Source organism: Odontesthes bonariensis, chromosome 1, assembly GCF_027942865.1.
Source record: "Odontesthes bonariensis isolate fOdoBon6 chromosome 1, fOdoBon6.hap1, whole genome shotgun sequence".
In the NCBI taxonomy this organism is placed as follows: Eukaryota; Metazoa; Chordata; class Actinopteri; order Atheriniformes; family Atherinopsidae; genus Odontesthes; species Odontesthes bonariensis.
In genome coordinates this window covers 44430141-44455174 of record NC_134506.1, presented here as the reverse complement: position 1 = coordinate 44455174, position 25034 = coordinate 44430141, and the positions used below count along the sequence as shown (strand labels likewise).

Genomic DNA, 25034 nt, shown 5'->3' with positions numbered 1-25034 from the left:
TATTTTTAATGCTTCTTCCACTCCCTGCTGCAATGCTTTTATTTTATGTGAAGCACTTTGAATTGTTTGTACATGAATTGTGCTACAAATTAATTTTGATTTGATTTGATAAAAGAACAGCATAAAGCAGCATAAAAACAGAGAATAAAAAATAGAATAGAAATAGAAAAAAACTTTATTCATCCCCCAATGGGGCAAATTAAAAAAATAGAATAAAAATTAAAACACACAGTTAAAAGCAATCAAAGAAAAGGGAAAAAGAAAAATATAAAACAATTAAGAGGATTTATAGCATTATTATTTAACATTTTTTTAAAGGAACTCAACCATAAGCGCACGGAAAGAGAAATGTTTTTAACCTGGATGTAAAAGTGCTTCCAGTTGGGTCTGATTTCAGTTCTGCTAGTAGTTTGTTCCAGTTGTGTGCAGCATAAAGGCCCATTTATGCCCTACGGTAAATACGGAAACGGACGCTTTCACTCGGTTCCGGGGGTCGTTTCATCCGTCAGTTACGTTCGTAGGTCAAGAGCTTAGCAATCCGGTGAGCTCCGGGCGAAACGGAGCAATACCAGAGGACGTCGTGGGGGCAGTAGAGAGTCAGGAGCGTGTTGGCTCCGGACGTTATGGAGGAAGAGGAAGAACGAAGAGTAGGAGATTTACCACAACCGTGTACGAAAGGAACGGGTGTAAAAAAAACCAAAAAAACCCACAAGTTAATGTTTCCTAAATACCGGTTTCTTTGTGTGCAACTTCCTCAATTGACGCCATGTTTCTCAAACCCGCGCCCGACAATGACTCAATATATACCGCCCTCTAGAGGATTTCTTACGGACGTGCGCAATACGGACGGAGGCATAAACAGAAGCTCCGGGAGCAACGTATGGACCGGACAGACGAATTTCGTCCGGTTCCGTAGGGCATAAATCGGGCTTTACAGCTAAAAGCTGCTTCACCGGGTCCAGTTTGAACTCTGGGCTCCACTATCTGACCTGAGTCAGCAGATCTCAGAGCTCTGCTGGGTTTATACTCTGCCAGCATGTCATTCATGTGTTCTGGACCTAAACCGTTCCAGAACTTTAAAATCTATCCTGTATCTGAGCGGGAGCCGATGTAAAGACCTGAGAGCTGGGGTGATGTGATGTGATCGCTTAGTTCTGGTTAAAACTCGGGCTGCAGCGTTCTGAATGAGCTGCAGCTGTTCTTTTCTTTTTCTGTACTTTTCTCGTTTAGAAGATGTTAATTTTAAAAGATGTGAGCATTCAAAGTGATAATTGGAAACCCCAAAGTTTGGGCATTTTCCAGAATATGATGCTGTATCCCAGGAATTCCCAGAGATGAAAGCTATTCCTCTCAATTTTCCTCCTGTTACGTACTTCTTCTTCTACTGAACTACAACAACCAGTCACCTCCTGTCAACAGTGTAGTTTAGTTCTTTTGACCAGTAAATGAAAATGTGTCGGATTAATTTTTCTGTGTTGTAGCTTTTCAAAGGATCGTTTCAGATTTGCTTCCCTTTTGTTCCTGATGAAGCAAAACTAAATGTTAGTGAACTTAGTTGCATCGTTAGAGTTAACGGTACTTTTTCAGAGTTAACTGAACATCGTATTGATAAAGAAAGCTGTTTGGAGATGTGTTTTGGGCTAATGTGTTTTGGGACCGTCCAAAGGTACACTCTTTCTGGCGTACGATTCATTCCGAATTAGAATTCATATTCGGAACAAAAATAACTTTCAACTGGGACGACCTTTTTTTTTTTAGACTCCAAGTTTTCAACAAACACAAACATTACAACGAAGAAACTGTTTGGAATGCTGAGTGCAGCTGCTAGGAAAGCAATTACAAGGAAATGGCTTAAACCAGATACCCCATCTATTAGGGAATGGTATGATATGGTATATGAAATCTATCGAATGGAGAGAATTACTTTCTCTGTGAGGCTCCAGGACTGTAAATTTGAGGAAATTTGGAATAAATGGAAAATGTATATTCTCCCGAGACGCCCAACCTATGTTTAACAAGAAAGAAGCATATTAACATCTTGCTTGTATGTTTTAGTGTTTTTTTTTGGGTGGTTTTTTGCTCTTTGTAGTTTTATTTTTATATATCACCTCATGTTCTGTTCTAATTATTAAAAAAAAAAAGTAAAAGGATCAGACTGTAAAGGGATGTAACCTGTGATAATAGTATGATTGACATGTAACAATCCTAAATAAAGACAAAATAAAAAAAATAAAAACATCTGATGTTTATCGTCAACAGAGTTTTTAACCTAGTTTTAAGTGGCATAAAGTAGTGACTAAATCTTAAATCTAACATCCTAAACTCGAAGGTATTTGAATGCTGTCTGGGACGGATTTATAAATCTCTACGTCACAGAACCCTTTTGGTCTTAAATGTTATGTTAATGAGGACGTTTGCCTGACGATGATAGACACCAAGCCTAATTGGATGGACCTCACGTACCCATGGCTGTCTGAATCCCAGCGGCAGCGGGATGAAGCCTGACCTTCCTCCGCCTCTTCACTTTTCTGCGTGATGTTAAGCAGAGTGGAGCGAAGCTGCTGCAGAGCTCTTCAGCTTCGGGCTGCACATGGGAGTCCAACCTTGATTTCGTGCCTTTTATAGAAGGACCCTGCTGGTTTTTTTCTCCCTGCATTCCTATTTTTGTGGTGTGTGAAAGGGTTGTGGCTGCGTGTGTGATAGCAGTGAATCTTACAACTCACCTACACTTCCTACAAAGGAGAAGTAAAACGTGCGTTCTCTGGTCTCATTTGGACTGTGGGATTACTGTGACTGCACATACGAGTGTTGGAGGTTCCTCGTGACTTCATTCGGACACGACTGCACATTCGGGGGTTTTATTTTCCTTCAGGTAGCCTATCTGAGATTGGTTGTAAGATCTCTTTTAGAAGTACAATTAACCCCAGATGACCCAATCTTACGCTCATATCTGGATCTGATAGAAAGATTTCATGTAAAGTTAGAAATGGAGAGACTCTTCTACAGAGAATATTGGATAAATTTGGGAATATTTGTAAATGATTGGAAGACATTTAGCTGAATTATCAACCAGTTTCAACTTTTAATATCTTAAAACCATGTAGAAACTTTCAGCTGGGCTAATGATCCATCCCAGTCGGCACCCTTTTCAGACTTTAACGATGTAGCATTAATGAATCCATCCCCCCATTTAAGTAATTTATTTACTTATTCCATCATTAAGACACTGGTCACTTTCATATTGATGTTCTTCACAGTTTCATTCAGACATACCCTCAAAAGGACCAATTCCATATCGACCATTGTAAAATAAACTCAGTTCTTACAGAATCAATATAAACAGATATATATCTCTGGTATCTAATATTGCCCAAAAACAAAACTTGTTCTTGATTTTCTTTGCCAACTTTATTAATAAAAACCTGGACAAAATCAGTTAGAAGAAAAAAAAGGAATGAAACTCTTAATTTGCGTGAATCTTTTTTGTCAGATGCTAAGCTAGGCTGGTTAGCTATAGCCCAGATGATGCTAGGCTATATAATTCCATTGATTTACGTTAGCCTTGCTTTTCTCCATTAGGTCTAAGTTTTATACAGTCTCATTTATTTGTGCATTTAATGCTCTAAAACCTGCTTGTGAGGCACTTGGGTAAAATAATTACTTTTGTACTTCCATGGAAAATCAGTTTGATTAGCTTAATCTCGTTAGCTAGCTGTAAGAAAATGGAACCTCCGACGCTTTCCTTTTGTTTTTATTCCCTGGAAATCTGGTCTTTCTTGGTCATTTTCCTGATGATTTAAGACATAATTATATTTATCAAAATGTCAGGGTGGAGTCTTTACCTCAGTTTAAAAGAAATTCACACGAGCCAGAACGTTTTATCTTTGTTAAGAAGGCAATTATTAAGAATTTCCTTTTCTAAAAGGTACTTTCTTACCAAAAATCAGGGGGTAACTGATGCTTCTCGTCGCCTTAAATTAGGCTTTTATATTTGACAGACTTTGTGTTGAATATGTAACCACATTTACTTGTTAAAGTTACTTAAATAGAGCATTTCTCTAACCTTATGTTTGCTGAAGCCTTTGTCCATTCAGTGGGACTTCAAAACCGATGTGAAAATGTTTCTGTCGTTCTTTTCATATACAAGTGAGCAGGGTTTTTGAAATGATGGAAATTCCCACCAGGCCAATCAGAAATGAGTACAGCAGAGTCTCAGTTATTTCAGTGCGGCAGGTTAAAGGCCTGTACTGGATGAAATGAAGCCGACCGCTTCAAAAGGAGCGCCCGAAGCCCAGGCGAATTGTGCATTTTGGAAATGACTTTGTATGACCTTCGATCGGCCCCGGTTTGCACTGCCAGCTGCGGAAGAAAAAAGCTCTGCGTTTTCCTTGTAGATGGATTATTTTTTACTTCATCCAGATGATTGTGCGTCACAGCTGTAGGTTTGCATTTCTGTGTTTTATTCTTGAACTGCGGACCACTTGTACGCCATCTTTTTTTAGTCTTTGTCGGGGAGCTTTTTGTTGTGGTGCTGATATAACTTGAGACAAATTGCATTGATAATATTCACAACAACTAAAGGATGTAAGACGTCAGTACAGACGTCTTTATTTAGAGCTTTATTGTTGTGAATTAAGACTTTATTGACTCAATTAACCAACTGTTTTTCCGCTTTTTATGCCTTTTATTAGATAGGACAGTGTAGACAGACAGGAAGCAGGGGACCGAGAGAGGGGGAACAACATGCAGCAAAGGGCCGTCCGATGCGGGGCCAGCTGCGGCGAGAACTATAGCCTCTGTACATGGGGCGCCTGCTCAACCCACTACACCACAGACCGCCCCAAAAGCTTGTTTTCCACGTAGCGAAGCAGTTTTGAAGGCTTCGTTGCCTCATCGGAGAGCCGGTCGCTGCATATGATGCAGAGCGGGCTTGGTGCGTGGGAATCACCTGTCACCATAAATCCATATCTTAAGTAGGTCTCCTGGTATCGTCTGTTAAATGCAGCTTTCTTTTTCTTAGTGGTCATCGGCTCTTCTTCTCTCCTCACTGGGCCTTTTCCCCTTTGCAAAGAAACTTTCCAAAGACGTCTGTTTTTTACTCATTCTGCTAGCTTGTGGGGTTAATATTAGCGTTAGCGTGTCACGTGACCGAGACGAGCATCTTGACACGTGTCAATGAGTCATAGACGGATGTAACGGAGAGAATTCGGTCATTTTTTCAAAATAAAACATTGTTCAGACTCGGATAATGAATAAAACGAAAATAATGTAAGTTATTTATTCTTTTTGTCCCGGCCAGCATGTCCATGTTGGGCCCATAAGGTTTAAATTTGGGCTGCAGATAAGGGTTCCACCTGTGTTTGGCCATATGGGTTTCAAAGTGCAACTTGAAGGATCAGGGTTACCCTAAGCATTAAATGATTCCAAAGGCAATACAGATAAACACAGCACACAAAGTAAAAGAATGTTCACATTCAAATTGGCTAAATGCAAAGTCCAACTAAAGCCACACAGCGACTTGAAACTGCAGACAAACCCACTTGGGACCCTTATCTGCAGCCCAAATTTAAACCTTATGGGCCCCACATGGACATGCTGGCTGGGGTACCTTTTAGAAAAGGAAATTCTTAATAAGTGCCTTCTTAACAAAGATAAAACGTTCTGGCTCGTGTGAATTTCCTTTAAACTGAGGTAAAGACTCCACCCTGACATTTTGAAACATATAATTATGTCTTAAATCATCGGGAAAATGACCAAGAAAGACCAGATTTCCAGGGAATAAAAACAAAAGGAAAGCTTCGGAGGTTCCATTTAGTTACAGCTAGCTAACGAGATTAAGCTAATCAAACTGATTTTCCATGGAAGTACAAAAGTAATTATTTTACCCAAACGCCTCACAAGCACGGACCGGTCCCGGTCTGGGGCCCGGGGGTTGGGGACTGCCGATGTGGGGAAAATACACGCACGAAATACACAAAATGACTCCTCTGCATTTAACCCATCCAGGTCGGCACCTGTTGAACATGCACAGGGTCAAACACTCATGGAGGCAGATGCCATAAACACTGGAGCTTAAACATGACTGCCAATTGTAACAGATGACTAAATGAATAAATTACACTAATTTCACATGAAAGAATCCAAATGGGACCTTCCGCGCTCACCTGTCACACCTGGCAGGAAGTGAGATGCTGCCTCTTAAACCCGGAGGAACGCTGACATCATCATTAAAGCACATCGATGACGTCGTCGTCTGCGTCCTTGTTGCGGTTTCGTCTTCACAGGGAAAGTTTTTGTATCATTCTGGTGGAAGCTGTGCTTTACAGTGACCTGAACTTTATTATTTATCCAGGCTCCAGCACGGCCCCCTGCTTTCAGACGTGGGGGGATGATTGCCCCTGTGGTGGGGACTCCTGCGGGGCAATATGAATGTAGGATCACAGGGGGGGCGTATGTGGGGTGAGGTGTTCCTGCCTGGGGAGGTGTCGCCGTGCAGAGTCTTTTGTCCGTGCCGTCGGCCTCTTCGTATTCAGATCAGCTGTTATCGGGTGTCAGTGTGAGAGGCTTTTGGCTGCGAGCAGAAGCATTAACTCTGCTCCCTCGGAGGGATTTCTGCTGCTCGGGTCGATGAGCTGTTTCAGGCTGGATCTCTCTGGATGTTTTCCTCACGGTAAGACGTCCAGCCTGCACTCGGGCTGTTTTTTGAGCTGTGTTTCGTGCAGATTTTCTCCCGTTGGACACAGATTTTTACTCAGTTTGTAGCAGCAGAAAGAGGAAAAAGGAAGCAAATGGCAGGTAGCAGACCTTGTGAGGTTGGTTTTCAAAGGAAGGACGTGTCGTTCAGTCTCATCTTCAAGTGTTGACAAAGGCAGACTGAAGGCTCTTCAGCTTTATTCTGATTTCCTCGTTTTGACCCAGTTCCTCAGAAGTGTTTATACCTGCTCTGAAGGAGCACTTTCAGTAAGGGGAGGTGGTTAGAATTGGGCTTTTAACACCATGTTAGATGCTGATCTTAGTGGTTTTAATGGATTTTATGTTATTTTAATGTTTGGGCTGTTTTATTTAATTTTATGTCTGTTATCTGTGGCTTTTATATTATTTTCTGCATTTTAATCCGGTGTGGTTGTTTTTAAAGTGCTTTATAAATAAAGCTGGATTGGATTGGATAGAAGACTAGATTCAAAAAGCTTTATTTATCCCGAGAGAACAACTGTGCAAGGTACAAGGGGGAAAGTACTAAAGTAATATAAAATAAAAATAAAATAAAGTTCTAATTCTAATAAGTTCTAATAAAATAAAATAAGATCTAATAAATCTTGGTAGTTTTAATGGATTTTATGTTATTTTTATGTTTGGGCTGTTTGTTTTTTTAATCTGTTTTACTTATTTTATGCCTGTTATCTGTGGCTTTTATATTATTTTCTGCACTTTGGTCTGGTGTAGTTGTTTTTAAAGGGCTTTATAAATAAAGCTGGATTAGATTGGATACAAGACTAGATTCAAGATTCAAAAAGCTTTATTTATCCAGAGGGAACAACTGTGCAACAGTTATGGTACAAAGGGGAAAGTACTAAAGTAAAATAAAAATAAAATAAAGCTAACATAAAATAACATCAGTAACTAGATGTTTAAAAATGACTTAAATAGTTGCATGGGGAAAGTAGAGCTTGAACTTTTCCACCCTGCTGGTCATCGGGGTGGAAAGTTACAGAAACGGTCTCACACAGACCTGCTAATCTGTGATTACAAAGGTGAGGGGGAGGGGTTTCCAAACCTGTGTCATTCATACATGTGATGAGCGCTTCTGGCTGAGCTCAGGAGGCAGCCTGTGGAGTCTGTAGTCTTTAAAACGCTTTGAGAACAGCACACGTGGCTCCTGATTGTGTATATGAGTGTTGCTCGTTCATATGTCGTCTCACCTGCTGAGATTTCACCAGGTGGAATATCTCAGAAAGAAGATCGGAACAGATTTAGTTTCATTTACCTTTTCACCGCTTCAGAGCATCTCCAGAACATTTCAGGACTCGAGTGCCTGTGTGAAAACGTTAATTATTTTCCTTTATTTAATAAGTCATTATTTTGTCTGCAAATAGTCATTAAGTTGTTAGTTCTGACATATTTACATTTCAGAATTCCTTAAATTATCTTTACTGACTACCTTATTTCCTTAAAGTGAAGTGAAGGCCTTTATTTATTATTTATTTATTCAGCTCCTTGTTGAGTCCCAGTTCAGCTCCTTGTTGAGTCCCAGTTCAGCTCCCGCTTGAGTCCCAGTTCAGCTCCCTGTTGAGTCCCAGTTCAGCTCCTTGTTGAGTCCCAGTTCAGCTCCTTGTTGAGTCCCAGTTCAGCTCCCTGTTGAGTCCCAGTTCAGCTCCTTGTTGAGTCCCAGTTCAGCTCCCTGTTGAGTCCCAGTTCAGCTCCCGGTTGAGTCCCAGTTCAGCTCCCTGTTGAGTCACAGTTCAGCTCCTTGTTGAGTCCCAGTTCAGCTCCTTGTTGAGTCCCAGTTCAGCTCCCTGTTGAGTCCCAGTTCAGCTCCCGGTTGAGTCCCAGTTCAGCTCCCTGTTGAGTCACAGTTCAGCTCCTTGTTGAGTCCCAGTTCAGCTCCCGGTTGAGTCCCAGTTCAGCTCCCTGTTGAGTCCCAGTTCAGCTCCCTGTTGAGTCCCAGTTCAGCTCCCGGTTGAGTCCCAGTTCAGCTCCCTGTTGAGTCCCAGTTCAGCTCCTTGTTGAGTCCCAGTTCAGCTCCTTGTTGAGTCCCAGTTCAGCTCCTTGTTGAGTCCCAGTTCAGCTCCCTGTTGAGTCCCAGTTCAGCTCCCTGTTGAGTCCCAGTTCAGCTCCTTGTTGAGTCCCAGTTCAGCTCCCTGTTGAGTCCCAGTTCAGCTCCTTGTTGAGTCCCAGTTCAGCTCCCTGTTGAGTCCCAGTTCAGCTCCTTGTTGAGTCCCAGTTCAGCTCCCTGTTGAGTCCCAGTTCAGCTCCCAGTTGAGTCCCAGTTCAGCTCCTTGTTGAGTCCCAGTTCAGCTCCTTGTTGAGTCCCAGTTCAGCTCCTTGTTGAGTCCCAGTTCAGCTCCCTGTTGAGTCCCAGTTCAGCTCCCGGTTGGGTCCCAGTTCAGCTCCCTGTTGAGTCACAGTTCAGCTCCTTGTTGAGTCCCAGTTCAGCTCCTTGTTGAGTCCCAGTTCAGCTCCCTGTTGAGTCCCAGTTCAGCTCCCGGTTGAGTCCCAGTTCAGCTCCCTGTTGAGTCCCAGTTCAGCTCCTTGTTGAGTCCCAGTTCAGCTCCTTGTTGAGTCCCAGTTCAGCTCCTTGTTGAGTCCCAGTTCAGCTCCTTGTTGAGTCCCAGTTCAGCTCCTTGTTGAGTCCCAGTTCAGCTCCTCGTTGAGTCCCAGTTCAGCTCCTCGTTGAGTCCCAGTTCAGCTCCTTGTTGAGTCACAGTTCAGCTCCTCGTTGAGTCCCAGTTCAGCTCCCTGTTGAGTCACAGTTCAGCTCCTTGTTGAGTCCCAGTTCAGCTCCTCGTTGAGTTCCAGTTCAGCTCCCTGTTGAGTCCCAGTTCAGCTCCTTGTTGAGTCACAGTTCAGCTCCTTGTTGAGTCCCAGTTCAGCTCCCTGTTGAGTCCCAGTTCAGCTCCTTGTTGAGTCCCAGTTCAGCTCCCTGTTGAGTCCCAGTTCAGCTCCCTGTTGAGTCCCAGTTCAGCTCCCGGTTGAGTCCCAGTTCAGCTCCCTGTTGAGTCCCAGTTCAGCTCCCTGTTGAGTCCCAGTTCAGCTCCTCGTTGAGTCCCAGTTCAGCTCCCTGTTGAGTCACAGTTCAGCTCCTTGTTGAGTCCCAGTTCAGCTCCCTGTTGAGTCCCAGTTCAGCTCCCGGTTGAGTCCCAGTTCAGCTCCCTGTTGAGTCACAGTTCAGCTCCTTGTTGAGTCCCAGTTCAGCTCCCTGTTGAGTCCCAGTTCAGCTCCCTGTTGAGTCCCAGTTCAGCTCCCTGTTGAGTCCCAGTTCAGCTCCCTGTTGAGTCCCAGTTCAGCTCCTTGTTGAGTCCCAGTTCAGCTCCCTGTTGAGTCCCAGTTCAGCTCCTTGTTGAGTCACAGTTCAGCTCCCTGTTGAGTCCCAGTTCAGCTCCTTGTTGAGTCACAGTTCAGCTCCCTGTTGAGTCCCAGTTCAGCTCCCTGTTGAGTCCCAGTTCAGCTCCCTGTTGAGTCCCAGTTCAGCTCCTTGTTGAGTCACAGTTCAGCTCCTTGTTGAGTCCCAGTTCAGCTCCCTGTTGAGTCCCAGTTCAGCTCCCTGTTGAGTCCCAGTTCAGCTCCCTGTTGAGTCCCAGTTCAGCTCCCTGTTGAGTCCCAGTTCAGCTCCCTGTTGAGTCCCAGTTCAGCTCCTTGTGAGGTCAAAGCAAAAAAACCCACACAGAAAAATCCAAAACATTGCTGTTGTTTCGCTGTGAGCGATGAGGAAGATGTCGCTTCGTAAAGCGTGACGGGTGTGGCGGTAACACCTGCCTGTGCGTTAGCGCTCTTTGATGGCGTTTATGGCTGCGTTGATGAGCACTGCATCACGCTGTCAGACTCCTCTCCGGCTGATAATCACACATTCCCTCCACCCAGCAGATCTATTTTTTTCTTCTTTGTAACTTCCTGTTCTGACTGAGGCGTCGGGATGAGACATAAGAAGGAAATTGTGACTGAGGAAATGAGGAAAAGGCAAACACATCCAGCCGGAATTTGAGTGGGAGGCCCACAGTGAGAAAGTATTCGGCAGTCTTTGATACAGTTTACCTAAACTCTGTGGGGGTTCAGCACTGATGGAGCCTTTTAGTTGTAAATGTTTGCTGTTTTTAAATAGTTGTGAAATGATTAAGCAACATAATAACGGCCAGTCAGCAAGGTTTAGAAACCCGTGAGACTGATGTCTGCAGCTTTTAGGCCTACAGTCAACCATCGTACGCTCGCTTTGTCTGAGCCGCATCATAGATGGTTCGCCTCAGGTTTGAAAAGGTTTAGTAACTAAAATAGAACCTTTAAACAGTTTTTTATCCATTCGCTGCTTGGGTTTCACTTTCAGTGCTCAGTCCCAGCTCTGGTTACGACAGAGCTTTGTTATGATTGGCCAGCATGGCGACCAACATGCGGCCTTCACGTGAGAATTAAAGAGTTTGGTTCAGGTTTCGGTTTTGTTCTATGGATTTGTTTGAAGTATTGATAATTTGTTCAATAAAAAATGTAAGTAATGTATTTAATTTAAATAAACAAATGTAAGAGTGGTTTTGTCACTGAATAAATGCACAGAATTAGGCAATTATAAGACCATTTATAATTAAAAAAACACTGCTGAAGCAAAAGGGTTTTCAACACATAAACCATGATTTTTTTTTTTTTTTTTTTTTTAGGGCTGGGCAAGTTAACTCGTTGAGGCGTTAACGCGTTTATTATTTAACGCCAATATATATTTTATTGTGCATTAACGCGTTTTTTAAATTTTTTAATTTTTTTTAAAACAAAATTTGGGGGGATTTTGTGCCTTTAATGGATAGGAAAGTTCAGAGAGACAGGAAGCAGGGGGCAGAGAGAGGGGGAACGACACGCAGCACAGGGCCGTCCAATAAGGGACTCGAACCGGGTTTTTATTTAGGCTTTTATTTTGTAAAAGTCTGTTGCTCACAGGCTTTTATTATTGTAAAAGTCTGCTGCTGTCTGCTGTGGAACCGGAAAAGAAAGTAATCGGCGGATCCACCAAACATGGAGAAGGGTACGGAACTTTTACTCGGCCATTTTCATGTTAAAGTTCTTCCAGACGGCGGAGTGGACAGAACCAAAGTCATCTGTAAACACTGCCAAGTTGAATTGTCTTCTCAGCGTAGTAGTTCCAGTCTAAAATATCACTTAAAGGCAAAACACACAACTGATAGCAGCAAGTCATTCAAGGAAACAGACAGTGGAGCGAGGCTTCTACATAAAAACTACAGAAAGATGCTGATGTTAAAAGTGTGTTTGCACAACAAATGTTATGGCACTTTCATTCATATGGCAGCACATTTAAAATAAAGCTAAATGCTAAAAGCTATACGCTACTTTTGGATTCATTTTTGGATATTTTGCGTACAAATGCGGTTAATCGTGATTAATCAGGGAAATCATTTGATTAATTAGATTAAACATTTTAATCGTTGCCCAGCCCTATTTTTTTTGCAAAGTTAAGGTGAATTATAGGAATTATAGGCTACAAAAGATCCTAAATAAAGAGCCGAACTTCCCATCACTCGTGGGGGTGTTCCTCAGGGTGCCTTTTAAAGGCAGCATCGGTTACAGATCTTTTAGTAAAAACTGTTTAGGTTCTCTCTGATATATTCTGAAGGTCTGAAAATGTTGAGAATCTGCTGTGAGTATCAGTCTGAATCCCAGGAGACGACCCGTCAGTCTCTGTGCCCGACCCGTCTGGGTCCTGCTGGGGGTCGACTTTACGCCCCACATGCCTTCATCGTCCAGGGTTCAGACTGACAGCCGATGACCGATCGGCTCCAGACGATGCGTGTGAGGCTTTTTCTTTTGTTTCCTCTGTTGATCAGGGAGCTGGAGATTTGACAACCGGCTGACGTGGTAGCCTGTTTAGGATCCTGTTATCCCTTTAAGGCTCTGAAGGTTCAGAAGCATGAGGTCTGTTGATCGCCAACTAGGCCTAGCAGTGAAATCATCACAGATCCAATGATTTTGGTTGGATTTTTCTAATTTTTTCTGTGGAATGGGTATACTGTTTCGTGAACAGAATGGCATATTAACTGATGTCATAATTTGGGGGAATAATTGATTGCCAATGAAGTAATGATGGAAAATATTGGAAAAAAGTGAAAAAAACGCCTGATTTCTTTGCATTAAATTTAGCCAAAATCATGTAGAAATGTATTTTAAGAGTTATAATTTCATTGGATGTTATCTCCACATGTGTTGTGTGCATCTGGAATGCATTGATTTATTTATTTATTTATTTATTTTTTAATTTTATGTATTTAGTCATTTATTATTATTATTATTATTATTATTATTATTAGGAACTTGATTCAGAAGCATGAGCTGCACTTTAACCTTCAGACCTTGAAACGTGGTAGAAATGAGACAGAATGCTGATTTAAAGTGGATGATTCAGGTGTAAAAGCCAAAATAAAGAGAAAACAGTGGAAGCGTAACCAAAGAGAGGTGTTTGAACGTATTTTCTGAAATAGCTTTGCAACGTTTAGGTCCCCCGCTGCCTCCTTCACTGCTCTTCGTCTTTTTTCTGCTGCTGTCCTGATCTGTTTGGGAGCAGGATGCATGATTGATTTTATCTGGAGGCTTTGTTCTCGTACACTCAGTCAAACTTTGATTTTTTTTCCAGTCCCTTACAAGTCTTCCAAAGGGATGCAGTCAGAATAACTGAACTTCTGTGCCTGTGCATGTGATCTGAGAAGTAGGGTGGGCGATATGGAAAAAATGTTGTATCACGATTTTTTTGCATAAAATCACGATTTCGATTTTTTATCACGATCTTCCATCCAAAAAAAAAAAAAAAAAGACCAACTACAGTAAAGTTAAGTCGACATGCTGAACCACAGAAGAGCTAAGGAGTAAAAGAAAAAATTTGGCAATCAACACATTGTAATTCAACTGTAACCCAATTCAAGATGAAAAATAATGATCTAATTAATGACATCTGACACAGTGAGAGTGAAGCAACCGGAAATAGAAAAACGAACCACTGATGACGACTTGACTCCACCTCATGATGCCATTTAGCAACAGATGAGCAGCGCTGCATGTTCATTTACTGCAGCCACAGTCACGCACTGCCATCACCAGAGCGCCCTAAAGGAATACTTTTCAACTGTGTAATGTTTGTCACGGTCGCGGTGCATCCCTTTTCTCTTGCACCGTAGTTAGCTTACGAGCTAACGGTTTCCTCATCCGACCCGAGAGTGCTGCTGCTGGCCGTGAGTTTCTCCCGTGCGCCGCTATGGATGTGCTGTGGATGGTGCCGCTGCTGCTGTTCCCATTCCTGATGTGGACCAGCATCAGTGGTATTAAATAATAATCATTGCGCTGATTGGCAAAGGCGATCTATACGGTTTCTCTAATTTGGTAGATCGCCTGCGATTCTCCACTCTTCCTCGCCAGTCACGAGTTTATATCGTCAGATCGCGCACCCCTACTGAGAAGCCTTCCAGTTACGGGAGAGTTCATAGAAATCCTGGGTTTCCTTGGTGCCGAGGAGACCGTCTCTGTGGGTGAAACTGTAGTTTAAATATGTTCAGGCCGCTTGATTTGGTTGGTGTTATAAAAGCTTTACAGCTGAAATGCACCATAAAGGAAAGATTATCCTCACAGAGCAGCTGCACGCCGTTATGAAAATGTAATAGAAAAATAGATTAAATGGAAGAAAATGCAGACGCTGATTAATCGTCTTTCAGGTGTAAGTTTCAGGTTTCAGAAAAAGCTGAACAACGCGTTTGCCTTGTAATGGGAAAGAAAGGAAATTAACTTTTGATAAACAGTTAACTTCGCTAAGCATCTGGTTTGGAATAGATCAAAAATTCTAAGGAAACATCCAGGTTTTCTCCAAATATGGACCCTAAAACAGGCGATACCATGACACTTTGAGGAATCCAAACCTTTGTGCATTATTATTATTATTATTATTATTAATAATAATAATAATAATACATTTTATTTATAGGCGCCTTTCATAGGCACTCAAGGTCACCTTACATAAAAACAAACACATTTTAAAATGCATCACAAATAGATAAAAAAAATGAAGTTAATTAAAACAGTGCAATAGTAATCACAATGCATAGGCTAATTTAAACAGGTGAGTTTTATTATCCACATTATCTTCTATCTTATACCCAGAGGTGGGTAGTAACGAGTTACATTTACTTGAGTATGTTTTTGAAGAAATTATACTTCTAGGAGTAGTTTTAAATCCCTATACTTTTTACTTTTCCTTGAGTAGATGTGCAGCAGAAACTGTCCTCTTACTCCGCTACATTAGGCTACAATGAGCTGGTTACTTCTCTTCTTACCTCTTTGGTATTCTACGCCTCATTATTTTTATCCCCCCGCGTACGCCTCATTTTAATGTTTTATTCTGACAGAGAGAGAGACTTCCGCCAAAGGCTCTACCACCTGACTGTGTTCCACCAATCTGACGCAGCCGTGCAGTCTGGTCACGTGACCGTACTCAGCCTCAGCGGCGGGACGGGTTAGCTTTAGCATTAGCAGTCGTAGCAAACAAAGAAAGAAACGGATGAAAAATGTCAGAACCAACGGTGGGAAATGAAGACGCAGACGAGGCCTCATACTGAAAGCATGTTTACCTTACAAAGAGTGAGAAACGGCAGCTACATTATGTGTCTTCTGTGGCAACCAAAACAAACGCACATTTCAGCAGAAACTCAACATCTAACTTGAGGAAACATGTAGCGGTAAGTTTCTGCGAGGCGAATGTTTGTTTGTTTTTAGCTTACATATGTTTTAAACATTTCCTTGAACAAAGACATGCTGTATGAGTGAATGGATTAACGAGGCATGTGGTGTGAAAGTGCTTTGAGTGGTCAGATAGACCAGAAAAGAGCTGTACAGTTCATTTTCCATTTATCTGATTATTCAAGTAACTTAAAGACCACGTCTGTGCAGTGAATTCAGTTGTACTTAACTGTACTTTCCCTCCCTTTCCTGTGTACTATATATAAGGATAGTGGCCCAAATAGATTGCCAGGTGGAACACCGACCAAAGATCAACTAAACTGTGCTGAGCACCCACTGAAACCCAACAGTTTATGGGCCACCCGCCAGGCTTTAGATTCATTTTCTTATTTCTAAGATGTTAAAACACAGAAGAAATATATATATAAAAGACCAGGAGAATGTTGAGTTCTACTTAAAGATCCCAGACATTGGTTCCTACATCCACTGCTGGTTTACTGTTACCTCTGGACATGCATTCCCCCTTTAAGGCGGCGTTAATAACAGAGGTTGGCAGAGTAGCCAAAAATTGTACTCAAGTAAAAGTACTGTCACTTCAGAATAATATGACTCAAGTAAAAGTAAAAAGTAGTCATCCAAATAATTACTTGAGTAAGAGTAAAAAAGTGCTCGGTGAAAAAACTACTCAAGTACTGAGTAACTGTTGAGTAACGTCTGATTTATTTGTTAACACAAGCATTCAATCAGACAGACAAAAATACTAAATAATCATCTTTAGGCAAATTAGAGTTCATCCAATTGATAAAATAAATTAAAATGAATTAATTAATTACAAAATAGCTTAAATTAAAATAATCCAGGTAAATTCAAGAACTTCAATAAAAAATAAAAGAGACTTAGGAAATGTTTAAAACATATGTAACCCATATGTAACCTAAAAAACAAACATTCACCTATCCATGGGGGAAAAACGAGTTTAGGAAACTTAGCGCTACATGTTTCCTCAAGTTAGATGTTGAGTTTCTGCTGAAATGTGCGTTTGTTTTGGTTGCCACAGAAGACACATAATGTAGCTGCTGTTTCTCACTCTTTGTAAGGTAAACATGCTTTCAGTATGAGGCCTCGTCTGCGTCTACTCAAGTAAAAGTAAAAAGTATTGTGATTTAAAACTACTCCTAGAAGTATAATTTTTTCAAAAACTTACTCGAGTAAATGTAACTCGTAGCTACCCACCTCTGGGTAATAATCCCACATCATCACCTGCGTTCTATCCTCCTGACCTTCTGTTTTCTGCTAGCTTTTCTAACCTGTAAACAAATGTGATGCGAGCCCTGATTAGGCCTTTAACCCATTGAGGCCGGGAAAGCATTGCCGCATTTCTACCTTTGAAGCCGGGGGCGCTGTTGCGTTATTCTACCTTTAAGGCCGGGAAAGCGTACACGTCTTTTTTCATGTATAAGGTTGTTTTGCACCAATTATTGACCTCTGCGCCAATTAAATGCATTATAATAGACACGTGAGAGTGTCGTCATGTTCTCGTGTCAGTGTTTTGAAGTTAAGTTTCATCGAACGAGCATGGAGGACTTTCAGTGGGAAGACATTTCAGACGGGAGCGATTGTGAGGAGTTTCTTGGCTTTGATGATGCTGATGAACGTGCTGACCCAGTTGATCGAGATTTATGGCCAGCACATATGTTTGAAGATGATGATAACGGCGAGGATGATTTTGAAGGGTTTGAATGTGAGTGGAAGACTGACAATTACCACCGCAATCGACGGAGAGATTTCAACCGCACACCAGGGGTGAAAGTGGATTTACCTGCAGATGCCACACCGTTGCAGGCATTTAATCATATTTTTACTGAGGAGCTTTGGGCGCATCTCGTTTCCGAGGCGAATAGAGATAGTGAGCAGGTACTTCAGACTCCAGCTCGAGCAAAGATGGCAAGGTGGTCACACGCAACTGTGCCGGAGATGGAAACATTTATTGGAATGTGTATGGGCTCCTTGTGCTGCCAGTACGAAGAGATTACTGGCGATAAAATAAATAGATAAATAAATAATTTAAATATAAAATTACATTTTATTTTATTACTGATTGAAAATAGCGCCGTTCCTGCACTTTACTTTTTATTTTATTTTATAACTGTTTTTTTATTGAAAATAGTGCTGTTCCTGCACTTTACTTTTTACATTTTCTATTTTCGTGAAGGTGTATGTAAATAAACTCAATTTTGAAAGAAAGCCACAGGTGTAAGCTCTCAAATACTTTTTGAATTTTGTTTCTATCTGCTACAGAGGCTGAGAAATCAATCATTTAGTAATTGCTGAATGTCCAGAAAAACTTCCGGTTTTAGGGGGTCTTTCTGAAATCACCCATAGGTTTTACAGGCATTCTTTTCCAAGCGTTTTAGGCCTAAATGGGTTAAAAGAGGCAAAGCCGAGTCATCCTCAGTTAAAATGGGGCCAATAAATAACAGACAAAAAGGGACGTGCGCAGTATTTCTGTGCCGTTTCCCCCCAGAAGGCGTGGGCGTGTTTGTGATGTATGGCGGCACAAAGAGCAGCAGCAGTGAAATTTTTGCTCTTCAGCTGATGCTGAGAGGATGCTGAGTCAGCGTGAAGATGTGACAGAGGGAAGTGAGGGGGCAGAAAGAGGCTGTTAAATGTTTCAGGAAGGTTGGGCAGCTCTCTGTGGGGGATCCGCACTCGTTAGTGGCAACGGGGCTGAAGCTGTGGGGATTGGGGGCAAACAAAGTGTGATCTTCTTCAAACAGTAAAACAGAATAAAGCCAGAATGTGAGCCCGAAGAAGGAAAAGGAAGATTTTAGGAAGCTGGATGAGCTTTCTCTGAGGAAAGCAGGTCACAGAGGGACTCGGACGACTCGTTTGTATGCAGCGTGTTGACCTGGTAACTGTCGAATCTGCATGCAAACATGTGGGGAAATTAAATCCTTCTTCAGAGACCCAACGCGCTGCTTCCTGTTGGGTGCGAGTCTGTTGCCACGAGCGTCAGCAGTGGAAAAACAGCGATGAATGATGCAGAAACAGTGCATGGATCTAATATTCATGAATCGGTTGTATTCATAGAATTAATCAGAGATGCACGCAGAGATATCAAGGCGCTGGATACTTTGACATTAATGAGGAATGCAGATTCTCTCCTTATTTTATGAGAGTCCATATCATCATATCGCCCTCACCTCAGTGATTAAATGTGCTTCTTTTCTCTGCCAGAACTGAGAATTAATTCTTTTTTTTTATTCGTTTTCAGAGTGGAAACCTTTAATTTAATTTAATTTGATTTTAATTTAATTTAATTGCTGCTCTGTTATGAATTGAATTCCAATTGGCTTGAATTTTTATTATTTAAGTGCCTTGAGATGACATGTGTTGTATTTGGCGCTATATAAATCAAAATGAATTGAATTGAATTGAATTATGTCAGATTTAGTGATGAAAGCCAAGCACGGTGCAATGTTTGATTGAACGTATGTACTCAACACTCTGAGGAGAACTTTTTGACATTAAAACGGTTGAGCTTATTGGATGATCTTTGGTGTTTCACCAGTGAGTGATCAATTAAAGGTAAAGTAGCAACCAACACCAAAGCCCAGTTCTTTTTGCCACTATCTGACTGTTTCTGAGTCAGTCACAGCAGACTCGTGTTCCTATGGTGACTTATTAAGTAAATAGAATCAACCCAATTATCTAAACTTTTAAAGAAAACATATTGTATATACACAATATACAGAGGCGGGTCGTAACGAGTTACATTTACTTGAGTAAGTTTTTGAAAACATTCTACTTCTAGGAGTAGTTTTAAATCTCTATACTTTTTACTTTTCCTTGAGTAGATGTGTGCAGCAGAAACTGTCCTCTTACTCCGCTACATTAGGCTACAATGAGCTGGTTACTTTTCTTCTTACCTCTTTGGTATTCTACGCCTCATTATTTTTATCCCCCCGCTTACGCCTCATTTTAATGTTTTATTCTGACAGAGAGAGAGACTTCCGCCAAAGGCTCTACCACCTGACTGTGTTCCACCAATCTGACGCAGCCGTGCAGTCTGGTCACGTGACCGTACTCAGCCTCAGCGGCGGGACGGGTTAGCTTTAGCATTAGCAGTCGTAGCAAACAAAGAAAGAAACGGATGAAAAATGTCAGAACCAACGGTGGGAAATGAAGACGCAGACGAGGCCTCATACTGAAAGCATGTTTACCTTACAAAGAGTGAGAAACAGCAGCTACATTATGTGTCTTCTGTGGCAACCAAAACAAACGCACATTTCAGCAGAAACTCAACATCTAACTTGAGGAAACATGTAGCGCTAAGTTTCCTAAACTCGTTTTTCCCCCCATGGATAGGTGAATGTTTGTTTTTTAGGTTACATATGGGTTACATATGTTTTAAACATTTCCTAAGTCTCTTTTACTTTTTATTGAAGTTCTTGAATTTACCTGGATTATTTTAATTTAAGCCATTTTTTTTTTTTTTTTTAAAGCTACTTTTTACTTTTACTTGAGTATAATTTTTGGCCACTCTACCCACCTCTGACCATATATAAGCTGATGTTTCAGTATATGACAGAGAAGCAGCTGCTCGGATCCCAGAAATCTGATTATAAACCTCTGAAACACTTTATCAGCTGAACTGGGGTTTTCTGGTTTTAATACCTCAAATGTTGTAGTTTATAATAAACTTGTTCCTTGTAAAGTTGTGTTTTGGTGGTGAGTTCCAGCATTAAATCACAGAAGTGCTGTTTTCCTCATCTATCGTTTAATTCTTTCTACGTCAGAAAGTGGTGAAGAAAAAGTTTGGATTGGTCTGAATAGAAAGAGAAACACTTGGTCGTCTCTCTTTAGGGAAAGTCGTGGCGGAGTCCTGTATGAGGACCGGTTGTGATGGTCAACAGATCTGTTTCCAGAGAGGTTAAATCTCTCCACAGCATTGATCTCCAGCCTTCATAACAGGAATCGGCTTTCTTGTTGCATGATGTCATCAATGCTGGGAGGCCTGTTACTAAATCCATCCCTGACTAATGCTCGCTTCCTGCACTTGAACATACAAACGTTGGATGTACCTGCACTCCCACATATGTTATCGCAGATCTCTGTGTGGGATGGAACTCGGGTCTTTGGTGTGAGTATGACAGGGTGAGCGCTGTGGTTATTATTTGCCACAGTTTTCTTTCTATTGTTGGCAGAGATGGGGACTCGAGTTGCTGTTTTGATGACTTGTGACTTGACAAAAAATAAAAGACTTGAGACTCGATTCGGACTTGGAAGTTAAAGACTCGGCACTTGACTTGACTTGAGACACGATGACTTGAATGACTTGAGAGTTATTCAGTTCATGTTTTCAGTTTGAATATAAAATTAATAAATTAATAAAAAAATAACATGGATTACCCGGTAGGAGCGCAGGCTGAGAATGGCGTCATGATTGGATCCCTACCCTGTCAATCAGTCATGCCCTCTCTCATGGGTGTCAGTTTGATTTCAGAAGTGCTGGGGACAATTACCATAAACCTGAGTAAGGTTTGAAAAGTGCTGGGTACAAGCTAGGCCCATTACTTCCCAATTGAGGTTTCATGATAAATAATAGGCATGCATTCGATGATGCGTATTGACGCGATATTGTCCCCATATTAAAAGTTAAAAGCCATCTGCGCGGTCTTGTTTAGGCCGTCGGAAACATCCTGTTCGGTTATTGCACAGCCCTTGACACACCAACAAATCTCAGACAAACCTCGACCAAGCAAGAGCGCATCAGGAGACGTAGCCTGGCTACAAACAGCCCTCGCCCTGACAAAGTTTTCGAACATTGCCAGGCTATGAAACGACGGGCAAGAGTGAACGAGCAGCAACGCCTCTGTGAAATTAGTTTTCATTCATTGTTTATCTCGCCTGATATGCATCATAAACACTGACGAATCTTCACCTGCAACACCAGCGACGTCTTCCATCGCTCGTTACCCTGTAACAGACTGAGACCGCCAGCGCAGTGTGCGAGCGCAGCGGATTCAACATAGTTGCTATTCAGCAATGGGGGCTGATCGCAAGCGCATTAATACAAGCAGAGTGAAAGCAGAGCGGATCAAATAGTCTTTGGTTAAGGCCGGCGCACACCTTTACGATTCGTGTACGATTTTGTCGGCCCGATGACTTCGCATGGGAATCGTAAAGGTGTGCGGTAGCAGCCGACAGACGATTTTGTCGTTTCATCGGATCAAATCAAACATGTTTGATATTTCCGTACGGATTTTCCTTGTGCCGAATACAATCGTATGTGTGTGCGGTCTCTGTTCCGATGTCATCGCGCAGGATTATTTAAACAGCCAATGGGAATAGCGCACTTAGTCACGTTGGCCGACTACGACACAAACATGGCTGCCTCCAGTTTGAAAGTCACGTGATTTGTGGCTTCCTATTTCGGTCATGTGATAACATTCGGTCAAAAAACTCGTAGGTTCGCAAGTGTGTGCGGTGGACGTACGAGCGTGTCAAATACGGTCCGAATCGTTATGCCGATCACCCGACAAACGATGCAACGATGACATCGTAAAGGTGTGCGCCGGCCTTTAGGAGAATGCCATGATATAAAATGATAGTTTTTAGCAAAAGCGGCGTTTGCACTTTCCCTACTTTTTTAAAGTGGTGGGGACAAATCTGCTCGTCAGACAAAGTGCCGGGGACGCGTCCCCACCGTCCCCGGCGGAAATGACGCGCCTGCCCTCTCTACATACCTTAGTGGTTATTGGAGAGAATAAACTCATATCAGATATGCATCAACATGTCAGCGGGACCGAGAGTCGTTGTCTTCGGCTTTCGTAATTACCGTTTTGACGGCAAAAGATGAACAGCACAGTGCAAGACATGCGGCATCAACACCTCAGACAGCCAGACGACAACTTCCAACTTTGTTCGTCATTTGAAGATCCATTCTGACCAGTGAGTGCTCGTCAAATTAGCTAATATTATCCTGTTAGCCTAGCCGGTAGTTAGCTAGTGTTAGCTTGATATGATACGGGGTGGACAGGTTGGACACATTGGCCAATGATGTTTACTGACAGTTACTTATATCTTTGTGTTTTCACTTTATTAAGATCAGATTCTGCAGGTAAAATTGCAAAAATAAGGTGACTTGACCAAGAAAAAATGACTTGGGACTTGCGCATGTGTGACTTGGTCCCATCTCTGATTGTTGGTCTCTCCGTGGAGCCGTTGAAGCTCCCTCGTTTGAGTCGTCACCGTCTCAAACGGAAAATCGACGTTCGGCTCGTGAACCCGATGAGACGAGATGTCTAACCCAACGAGAACCTCTCGGCTCCGTTAAGGCTCGCGCTGAAAGGGAAAACAAAGGTAACGGCGGGATGGAGGGAAGATGAAATGCAAGATAATGGTTGAGGTCTCTGTGTAAAAGTGGAAACCTGAACCGTATGATTCAGGATCCATTAACCTGAACTTGGTGAAGTGGCTGCTGACTGCCGGAGAAATAGTCATAATAGACACATTTCCATTGGGAGGATAGGTTTCTATTAAAATGAGTTTCATTTGCCAAGGCCATGATGTTTAATAATATGGACATTAACAACCATGCTAAAATATCCAGTTTGTCTTTCGGAATTTTGAGAATAGGCTAAAATATCTATTGAGGTTCTGAGCCTGTTGATCGCCAACTAGGCCCAGCAGTGAAATCATCACAGATCCAATGATTTTGGTTGGATTTTTCCAACTTTTTCTGTGGAATTAGTTTACTGTTTGGTGAACAGAACAGCATATTTACTGATGTCATAATTTGGGGAAATAATTGATTGCCAATAAATAAAGTAAAGATGGAAAATATTGGAAAAAAGTGGAAAAAAACTGCCTGATTTCTTTGATTTAAATTGAGCCAAAATCATGTAGAAAAGTATTTTAAGAGTTATAATTTCATTGGATGTTGTCTCCACGTGTTCTGTGCATCTGGAATGCATTGATTGATTTTTATTTTTTATTTTATTTTATTTATTTAGTCATTTATCATTATTATTATTATTATTATTATTATTATTAGTTAGTAGTAGTATTTTTATTAGAATTGTTTATTATTGTATTATTATTGTTGTTGTTAATATACAATCATTTGTAAATATTAATAATTTTTTTGAGCTACTTGACTAATTTGAATTTCCCCCATTGTGGGATGAATAAAGTATTTTTCTATTCTATTCTATTTATTGACAGCTTACCCAACCCACTGAGGATTTGTGGAAAATTGTAATTTTCCGACATTTTCTATCAAAAAATGAAGGGTACATACACTGAAATGGCCACAATTTTTTTCCGCGATGTTTCCGGCAGAGCAGACCCTCTGATTATTGCTTCTTAGGGTCAAAGTGAACATAAAAAAACACAAATAAAAACGTATGGCAGACCATGTCAGGTTCAACACATTTTATTGCGCTTTTGAGACTTTGGCTCCCCGACTATAAAGAGTATGTAGATACAGACTTTATCTCTTTGTGTCTGAGAGTGTAAAATGAAACTTAGTGAGACGAGAAACATCAAAGGCCGCTGCTTCACAAAGCTGTTTAAGCAAAGACTTTGTGCCTTAAAGACACGAGCGGCCTTCATGTTATTGCGCCTTGGAACTTGATTCAGACTTGCAAAGACAGTTGGACGGTGAGGGCCAGGGTGCTTATGTAATTCTTCTTTTCTCGCTTCTTACATCCAAGACCAGACAGAAGAAGAAGTTGTTTTTTAAATATTTCTTTTGTGGTCGCAGTGGTTGTTTCAACCATTTAGGAACACGTCCGCCTCTTTTGTCAAACGCGGTCCCTCGTAATGATGTCTGGGTCGGGTTGTAATTTTTTACGTGCCGAGACTTGCTGTGCCTGAAATTGAGATTTTTGTCATTTCATTTAATCTGTTACTTTTGCCTTGAGGAAGTTTTTATTAAAGTTTTTTATTACCTTGAGGAAAGCAGAAAAGTCACATCACAGGGAAATGTGTTATGAATCACTCAGCCGAACAAGAATGATTAATCGGGTTTTTAAATCACAGGAAAATGAGATGCTGGGGCGTGTCTGCACAACAAGAATGATCGTCAAACGGAGTTGTTTTGTGATGTGAAATTACAAATGAAATGCACCTTCCAGCTTTGGAATAAGTTGCATGGCAGCCTCAGTCCAGCAGACTCAGTGGTGTATCGATGTACTTCCAGCTGTCTCCAGTTAAAGTTTGTTAAATCACATGCTGAAAAATGAGGCAGGTGTGGCTGATGATCCTCGACTCTCTATATCGCAGTGTCTCTGCACAACATTAAAGGGACAGTTCGCCTCTTCTGACATGAAGCTGTGTAACATCCCATATCAGCAACATCATTTCTGAACATCTTCTTCCCCCCTGCTGCGTCCTGTGAGCAGAGTTCCAGCCTCGTTTTGGTGCTGATGAAGGTAGTCCGGCTAGTTGGCTGGGGTTTAAGAAATAAAGCGTTTTGCTTCTCAAAACAATATGCGTTCAACAGAGTAATACATTTGCATCACAAAATGGTTCTCCAGGAAAAAGTCGGACCTCACAATCTCTTGGCCCTATTTTCTCTTTTTACTTTTACTTGAGTACAC

General features: G+C 41.6%; 1 protein-coding gene across 2 annotated transcripts in view; it reads left to right on the top strand.

Annotated features, from left to right (window-relative positions):
- large2 (LARGE xylosyl- and glucuronyltransferase 2) overlaps positions 1 to 25034 on the top strand; it is a 163813-nt gene that overhangs the window by 29289 nt on the left and 109490 nt on the right. The window contains exon 1 of one of the 2 annotated variants that reach the window (XM_075467789.1): positions 6563 to 6670. The exons of the other annotated variant lie outside the window; for it this stretch is intronic. The gene's annotated coding sequence lies outside the window, so the exon portion shown is untranslated. Of the gene's footprint in view, positions 1 to 6562; positions 6671 to 25034 lie in introns of those variants that run through there. 2 annotated transcript variants of the gene reach the window in all.